This window comes from Protopterus annectens, chromosome 4.part1 (genome assembly GCF_019279795.1).
Source record: "Protopterus annectens isolate FY-2018-M chromosome 4.part1, PAN1.0, whole genome shotgun sequence".
Lineage (NCBI taxonomy): Eukaryota > Metazoa > Chordata > Ceratodontiformes > Protopteridae > Protopterus > Protopterus annectens.
This window is the reverse complement of record NC_056734.1, coordinates 714,634,504-714,644,126: the sequence shown is the minus strand read 5'-3', so window position 1 is coordinate 714,644,126 and position 9,623 is coordinate 714,634,504.

The following is a 9,623-nucleotide window of genomic DNA, read 5'->3' as shown; positions in this document are numbered from 1 at the left end:
AAACAGCAAATATGTTGTAAAAAGGCACAATACAGTAACAATGGAATATTAGCATGTAGGTAAATTATACAGTTAGAAATATTTAACAATACAGCTCAATTTCTTTTTATGGGGGGGGGTAGGAAGAGGGAAAGATAGAATTAGAGAGTTATACTTAAAGGTAAGACAGCTATAGTTAGAATCTTACAGCTAGGTAGTGGGAATAAGTAGATTATAGGTGGCATATATTTAATGGTAGTATTAAAAGTAGAAAGTGACAGAGAAAAGAAAATGTGTTAAGATGGTTGTATTGATGTGTGGACTATGATACTAAAGGTTAGGGATAACTTGTATGGTGTAACAGCATAACATATACACAAGTATATTTGCTACGTGAAACAGTTTTGCCAGATTACGGAGACTGCGGATATGTGTTGCATGTGCAGCTGGAGTTATCAGTGTGATGTTGTTTTAGTTTTCTTTTAAAGGAGATTATGTTGTCCATTTCTGTAACTGATGATGGGAGGGTGTTCCACAGCTTAGTTATGGAATGGGAATAGAGGCAGCTACCTGCTCTTTTACTATGTTTTGATACTTTAAGTAGGTGTTTGTTGTTAGAGCGTAGATATTTGGATGGGACGTAAGGTTCGATGATATTTTTCAGGGAAGGGCAATACACAGGTTTATAAATGAGTTTATGGGCAATGGTAAGTTGTGTGTAATGTAGGTAATGTCCATATTCTAGCCAGTTTAGTTCTTTAGTGGCCTGGCAATGGTGGGTGCGATTGGGTTGGGCTGATGTGAATTTTGTAGTCTTATAATAACAGGACTGTAGTTTGTGTTGCAAAGAGTTGTGGAGATTTGTGAAGATAGGAGACCCATATAATAAGGTTGGAAGGAGAATACTTTTTTAAAGTTTTATTCGGAAGGAGACCCATATAATAAGGTTGGAAGGAGAAGACTTTTTTAAAGTTTTATTCGGATGGATTTGACTAAGTATTGTTTGTTTCTGTAAAGTTTGCCTAATTTGAAGTGAGTCTTTTATTGCGTTATTAATATGCAAGTCAAAGCTAAGTTTGCTGTCAATAGTAATTCCTAGCAGTTTGGCCTGATTTACTAACTCTATTGGGGTTTTGTTTATGGAGAATATAGTAAAGTCTGTGGGAACAGGTTTAGATGCAAAGATGAGTAGTTTAGATTTATTAGGGTTAAGTAATAGCTGTGATTGGTTTATGCACAGTGAATGTTATAGTTAGCTTGAGGGTATAAAGGTAATGGAGATTGACATTATATACAGAATGACTAAGAACAATATATACATGCATTATATACAGAGTGGCATCAGAGTTGGCATGCTGAAACAATCACAAGTGGAGTCTGAGCAAGGTATGTTGAAAGAAGAAGAAGGGAATAAAGAGGTTAACTTATATGACCAGAGAGACAGCAGTTGCATTTTCCTAGAGTGAGGGAGGTTAGCATGATGGTTAAGGTGTTTACCTTACAGGCACAAGGTACAGGGTTTGATTCTAACATGGGTAGTTGGCTAGGCTTAAAATGGCCCACAAGGGCAGTTAGCCTAGTACAAATCTATGAACTATGAATGGAAAATGGGGTAAGAGGAATGATCTTTAAGAAGACAAGGGAGCAATTCCCACAGTTTGGGGTCAAGGACTGAGAAAATATGGTCTCTGTAGTGAAACCAGGGGTTTGGAGGAGGGGCAAAAATGGCCCACAAGGGCAGTTAGCCTAGTACTAATCTATGAACTATGAATGGAAAATGGGGTAAAATGAATGATCTTTAAGAAGAGAAGGGAGCAATTCCCACAGTTTGGGGTCAAGAACTGAGAAAGCATGGTCTCTGCAGTGAAACCTGGGGTTTGGAGGAGGGGCATAAGTGGTTAAGATTTCTAAGGTTGTATGTTGGTACATCTCTGTATAGTCTGGAGGCTAGTAGAGAAAAGGTGTCATTCTTGATGATAATTTTAATTAATTGAGAGGCGAGTAGAAAGTCAGCAACTTGTTTCTCAGGTAGCCTGTTAGCTTTTTCAGTGTTTTTCAGTGGTGGTCATTTTTTTGGGGAGAGAATGGCAAATCTACACATGTCATTTAAAATGGATTAAATGGTGGATATGAATGAAAGAAATACCCTGTCAGCTGCTAAAGGTTGCTCTATGACAAGTAAACAAACGAGACAAAAAATCCAAGTGCAAACCACCATGGATATAAAACCACGCTGTAAAAATACTTTATTACAAGTTAAAATGAAGGGAGCTTTCTCCCATTTCCAAAAAAAGGTAAATTCCGTTCATCTGGAGTGAACCATCACAATAGAAATGGGAGTTTCCTGCCCCTCACTGTTGATTGGTGAAACAATTGTTTTTAAATTTGTGAATGGAGCTAGTTTTCATCTGATCTGAAGAAGGCTGAATAGCCGAAAGCGCTTATCACAGAGAAAACTCCCTTCATTTTAACTTATAAAACCATGCTGTAAAAATCGGTGGTGGTTTGCTCTTGGATTTTTGTCTCTTAAATGGTGGATATATTTGTTTTAGAAGTTGCAGCAATTGGCAGGAAACAATATTCTAGCTGAGTCAGTAAGAAACCTCTACTTATGGCATCTCTACAGGACATGGATAGAAAAGGGAGAGCCTATTAGTCCAGTGTAGGAGAGTGTTGATTTTTGGGGGTGTATAGTCCAGGTGGAATTTGAAATTTAGGAAAGGGTCCAACCAACCCCCTAGGTATTTGTATAAAATTAGATTTTTAATCATGTTATTATGATATGATGGGGAATTTTAGCGGTCTGGCGATAGAAATGAGCTTTTGCCATGTCACAAAAGGATATACTGCCAGCCTAGCTATCTGGAATTTTGTAACTAATTACATTTAATTTGTGATTATCAGCATGATTTATATAGAAGTGTGACATAAATACTGCCAGCACAGCTGTCTGGAATTTTGTAAATGGTTATGTGTCATTTGTGAATGTCAACATGCTTTATGTAAGTTGCTTGTGTTACAACCTTATTAGCACAGCTGTCTGGAATTTTGTAAATGGTTGTGTCATTTGTGCACTTATTTTCATAGATGGGTGAGTGGGTGTCAGGTCACCACTTTTGAAGGGTTGGCAGACCTTTTGGTGAAGGAGCAAGCCCTTATCACTTTGGCTGAGGACATGAGAATCTGGTTAGAGGATAGAAAATGTAACACAGCAGATGAGTTGGGGAAAAAGGGAGACCTATACCTAACAAGCAGGGTATCATTGCACAAGAAAGGGATACCCAGTGTGCTCATGGGTCTAAGGAAACCCACGGTGGGCAGCCTAGACTGCCCCAACAGAGTCTGCCAGTAGCTGGAGAAGCCACTAGTTCAGATACATGGCCAGGACCGAAGCTTAAATGTTTTAAATGCAACCAGTGGGTCATGTAGCATATAGATGTCCATGGAGGCAAGGTGGGGAACAAAAGGTGGGAGAGCCAGTAAGTGGGAATGACAAAATGCCAGCAGTAAGTTGTTGGGAGACAACAAGGGTACCAGACTACCACAAGAGGTTATATCCTGTCTTTGCAGATGGGAAAACAGGCCACTGCTAAGAGAGACACAGCCTCTGATCTAACCATTTTGAAGCCTGCAGTGGTTAAAGAGGAGCACTACTTGCTTGGGCAGTGTACTTCAGTCAGAGCTTTAGGAGGGACCCCATTCCAAATACCTTTTGCTAGGGTTCACCTTAAGTGGGAGGGTGGAAAAGGAAGCAAGCAAGTAGTTGTGTTTGAGGATATGCCTGCAGATGTCCTGATAGGGAATGATTCTGATAATGCAGTACTGTGGGTGCATGCAGTTACACACAGTCGGACTCGGAGACAAGCATGTGGGTCTGATAACCTGGGGGACCCAGACAGACTGCACACTTGAAGCCAAGGCTGGTGAAGTGGTTACTTTAGGGAGGGAGCTACCCTTTAGCAGTGAGACTGAAGGTGAGCCACAGCTGCTTGTGGGTACTGATGTTGCCTTGGACAGATGGATTGCAAGGGCAGAGGTGAGTAGTACCCAGGCTGACAGTGAGGAATTGCTGTCAGAGAATACCAGACTCCCTCTGGAAGGGGAGCTGTGAAGGATTACAAAGAGAGTTGAGATGAGCTCCGCTATCATACCCTACATTGCAAGGCCTGAGGCAGGAAGCTAGTGAGGCACCTGATTGTCAAGGGAAGGGAGAATCTGTATACTGGGACAAAGGCTTACTGTATAGAGAGCGGACCTCTGAGGGAGAGTTAGAGGGTGAGAGAATACAGCAGTTGGTAGTACCCAGAGCCTACTGTCTGGCACTTCTAGCCATAGCCAATGACATTACCTTTGCAGGTCATATGGGCATAAAGTGTACAAAGAGATGTATTATGCAGAATTTTATTGGCCTGGGAGTTTCAGGGATGTAACAGCATACTGCAGGACCTGTGATCAGTGCCAAAAGGTAGACAAGGCGGGAGACAAGGTGAAAGCTCCTTTGATGCCTTTGCCTGTGATTGAGGAGCTGTTTCAGAGGGTAGATATGGCTATTGTGGGGCCTCTGAGTACCCCAAGTTCCACAGGGAAGAAGTATATCCTAGTGGTAGTAGATTATGCTATCAGATACCCTGAGGCAGTGGCTCTGTCCTCCATTGAGGCAGAAAAGGTGGCAAATGCATTGTTAGAAATTTTCAGCAGGGTAGATTTCCAAAAAGAAATACTGACTGGCAGCGGTGCCAATTTCAAGTCAGACCTGCTGGCCTGTCTGTGGAAGTTCTGTGGGGTAAAGCACCTATAGACCACTCCCTACCACCACCACCCTGGACTAATGGTCTTGTTGAGAGGTTAAACTCTACACTAAAGACCATGCTACAGGCATTTGCAGACCAATTTAAGAGGGAGTGGGGCAAATATATTTTCCCCATCTGCTGTTTGCTTACAGGGAGATGCTCCAGGAATCCACAGATTTTTCACCCTTTGAGTTGCTGTATGGGCATAGAGTGAGAACACCTCTATATTTGATTCATGATGAGTGGGAGAGTGAGTGTGAATCCCACAAGGAGTCTGTTGTGGCATATGTCCTAAACCTCAGGACAAGGCTCAGGGAACACATGGGCTTGGCCCAGGAAAACCTGGCAGAAGCCCAGCAACAGAAAAATGTTTGGCATGACAGGAATGCTTGAGCTAGAGAGTATGCTGTGGGGCAGCAGGTAATGGTTCTCATTCCTGTCAGATACAACAAGCTGCAGACAGCTTGGGAGGGACCCTTCACAGTGGTAATGAAGGTCAACGATGTTAGCTACATGTTAAAACTGGTAGGCAAGAGGCAGTGGCACAAACTGTACCATGTTAATATGATGAAACCTTACCATGATAGAGAGGCCGTGATGCCAAGTATTTGCAGTAAGAGGCAGGAGGATTCTGAAGGGGATCCATGGATACAGGGAGCCAGCCAGCACAATCCCAAATTATTATGGTGGAGCCTAGGGTTGCAGGCAAATGATATGACAGCGCAACACTGTACTTGGAGCAGCAATGCCAAGACAGCCAGAATCTCAAGACACTGAATGGGGTAATGTATTCCCAGCTAGGCTCATCTCTCTCAAGCAGCATTTCTCAAGGGTCACTTGAAAAACTAGCTGGAGTCTTCGGGCGGGGGTGTCAGGAAAGCAGATACTGCCAGCCCAACTATCCTGAATTTTGTAAATAATTATATGTCATTTGTGAATATCAACAGGATTTATATAGAAGTGTGACAAAGACAGATACTGCCAGCACAGCTGCCTGGAATTTTGTAAATGGTTATGTGTCATTTGTGAATGTCAACATGCTTCATGTAAGATCCTTGTGTTACAACCTTATTAGAACTGTATGTTATGTGTATAGCAAACTAACTAGGTTTGTACAGACATGTGTTGAAAAGGGTTTGTAAAGTACTGACCTTAAAGATGTAACTAAGTGTACCCTACTGGAATAGAACAGAAATGTATACACACTATTGTAACTGTTTAAATATATATATTTTAACAGGGGAAACTGGAAAAAAGGAGGTTAACTTGCAAAACTTCAGAAAATAATTGAAATTAAATTACTTTATGAGTGGGCCATAAAAAATATGTTATCTTTCAGTTTCAATGCAACAGGAGACATAATGTCTGTATTAGAGAATTTTTTGTATTGTCTTTAAATGTGGAGGAATGTAAATTATTATTCAACTTCCACCATTTTCTAGAAGATCTGAGGATTATGTATTTTCACAGATGGATGCTAAATACGGCTAGCTTTCAGCAGTGGAGGTTTTACCTGAGATAGAGTCAGATGACAAGAAATGATGTAATTCTGCAATCTATCCAAGCAGTATTATTTGAGATATTAATTTGGGAGGTCTCTGAGAGAGAGAGAGAGAGAGAGAGATAGTATTCTGTATTTGTCTTTGATCTGACAACATCAAGATCCACTCATCCCATCTGCCTTGCTTGCTCTGAATTAAGTTATTAAGGTACAGTAATTTTCTTAGATACAGTCAGGAATATAGCAAAGGTTAGCTTAGATGTTTTTGTTTATTTGAGACTGTCCTACAACGTTGTTTTAAATATTTCTTGTGATTTTGAATTCTAATGTAACTGTTAAGTATATACTGAGTATAATAATAAAAGGATAAGAAAATAGATATTTAAACCTTGCATTGCGGCTGATATTTGTGAGAGATAATTAAGTTCTGAGAGTACTTGCATATTTATTTTGGTGACACTGTGGGCCACTCCTAATAGCCTTGCTCTTGGTCAAACTACCATTTGTATTGATAGTAACATTACACAGTAAGATTGGCCACCCTTTGTTAAGGGCCTTAAAGTAGCTGATAAGGATGTGGCTGGTGGCAGTGATAACTACCTTACAGTGTGGGCAAAAGGGTGCATAGCTAGTAAACCTGTGCAGCCTTTCCCGTGTGTGTGTGTGTGTGTAAGTCAGACCTCAAAGAGTGTGAGTGTCAGCTACTTGGGCAGGAACACAAAGCGCTGGTTGGACAGAGAGGGTGTTGAAGGTCTTGACTTGGTCACTCAGCTCAGCTTAGATCTCAACTCTATAGCTGTGCCAGTGGGGAGTCTTACTGGGGATATGAAGAAAGAGAGAAACCAGCCCCGGACTGACTGTGGTCTCTGTGTGCTCTTAAGGGAAATTCCATTTGATGCAGAGAGCTGCATCTGGAAATACTGTGTGTGCAACTTGTCATCCTCCCAATGTACATCTCCCACTGGTGCTAGTGGTGAGGGTTGAGGCTCCCTGATTACTAGTCCAGTGCTGGGGTGTCACAGGCTAGTTCAAAAAAACATTGTTTTTGGTTTAGTTGAGTTTAGAAGTAATTGGTTATTACTGACCCATTGAATAAGGGCATGGAAATTAGCTTAACTTTAGAATTCAAGATAAGAGACCGAATGGTTGGAGCAGAATAGGGCTATGCCATCTGTATGTAGCAGGATGGAACGATTGTGCAAGTCAAAAGAAATTTTGTTAATGTAAATAGAAAAGAGAAGAGATACCAGAATAGATCCTTGTGGGACTGGTGTAGAGGTTGATGAACTGAAATTCACTGAGAAGTGGTGGTTGCAGTTAGTTTTTGAACCAGGGTAGTGTGTCATCACAAATGCCTATTTCAATGAGATGGTCTAGGAGAATTGAGTGGTCAGTAAGATCAAAGCCTGTGATGAAGTCAATAGAAATTGCTGCAGTGATTAGGCCTTTGTCCATTCCAAGAAGAATGTTGCCGCTGAGTGCTAGATAGCTGTGGATGTACTGCTACCAGATCAAAAGCCATGCAGCTTTTGAGAGAGAAGGTGATATTGGTTGACATGTTAAGTGATTTGCAAATAAAGTAATTTTTGCAGAATGTTTTCTAGAGTAGGGGGAAAAGAAATTGCCCAAAAGTCTGATGGATTGGATGGATTAGGTTTCTCTGAGAGAGGTAGAATGACATCCTTCCAGATACTAGGCATAATATTAAGTGTAATACACAGGCTGTAGATATGTTTCAGTGGGGTTATGATGTTGTCTCTACAGTGATAAATAAACCACGGGTGAAGGTTGTCCTTACCAGGGAGGCTATCAAGTTTAATCCATTCAAGCAGAGGCTAGATGTCCTTGGATGTGATAGTTCTGATGAAGAATGAAAGGATGTATGGAGAGGAGGTGGGAGTGTAAAATGTAGTTTGGGATTTGCTAGAGAAAGGGCTGATAAGGTTGCTGAAATGAGTTAGGGAATCAGAGGCAGAGAAGATGTGGAATACATGGAGGGAAGTCGCTTCTATACTATAAGATGGTAGGGTTCCTTCCAGAAAATTTTGGATGATTTTTATTAGTGAGATTTGGTGTGATTTCATCAAGTGAATTTTATGATGATGTAGAGCTTGCTTGTCAAGGTTGAGCTGGTGTAGTGCTGTCTTTATAGTAGCAGCAAGTACTTTCCAAGAATTCCATGCTTTTTCTCTGAGTTGTAGAAGAGGCTTAAGCTCATAGGTTAACCAGTTGTTAGTTTTAGGCATGTATCATCTTTGGATTACTGGGAAGCATGAGTTTTGCAGATCAGTCAGTATAGAGCCGAGTAGTCAGATGAGCTCTAAACTGGTGACCAGTCGCTTAAAGAGAAGGTGGATTTAAGTTTGTTAATGTTACTCTGTGATTTATTACAGAAAGATATGAGAGTTATGGGGTAAATTTACATTTGGATTTTAGATATAAAAACGAATAGCGCAGTGGCCACTGCAAGATGATTGGATGGGTGGTGATGTTTGAGAGAGGAGAAGGTCTGTTAATTAATATGACAGCTAGGAAGGAGTAGTGAGATGTATTGAGGTTGTGTCTAGTAGACAGAGATATCAGCTGGATGAGGCTGAATTATGTTAGAAGAATATTCATGCAAGTGGAAATGGGACTGAACAGGCTGAGATGGGAAGTCTCCAAGTATTATGAGATTTTTTATATTTTTGTGGAGAAAATTATTTCTTTTAGTAGGTCATTTAGTTTGGGTAGTGAGGAGAGAGACGGTAGATATGCTACAGGCAAGATGTAGTATTCTATTTATGTGACAGGGAATGGATGCAAGTTGCCAGTTAGAATAATGATTTGTGTTAGTGTTTCCCTGAGCAAGTACTTGAACATTTAAGTGTGACTTGAACAGAAGGCATTCATCTCCTTGCATTGTGCCTGGTCTGGGGTAAAAAAAGTAATTGTAACCAGGGAGAAATACCCATGATTCTGTGATAGCAACTAAATCAGGCTTATGTAAGGAGAATGAAAGCATTAATCTGGTCAGTTTTGTTTCTTATAATTTGTGGATTGATTAGGATACAGGAGAGTGGAAGTGGACCTGGGTTAGCTTTGATATTTCCTTGAAGAAGCAGGAGTAAGACTGGTGAAAGTTTGGAGAGACTTTTCGACAGGTGCATTAGCAGATTATTAAATGATAAATGAGTGAGTGATAAGTGTAGTATGATATGGTATTGGAGGAAAGATGGAGAAGGATCTCTATGGGATGCTTAACTAGGAATGAAGTTAAGCTAATCACCCTTAACATCCACATCCCACCCCCACCCCCCAGTAAAGAAACCACCATAAAAAACTTCTCTAAAGCCAACTTCATGCTACTCAAG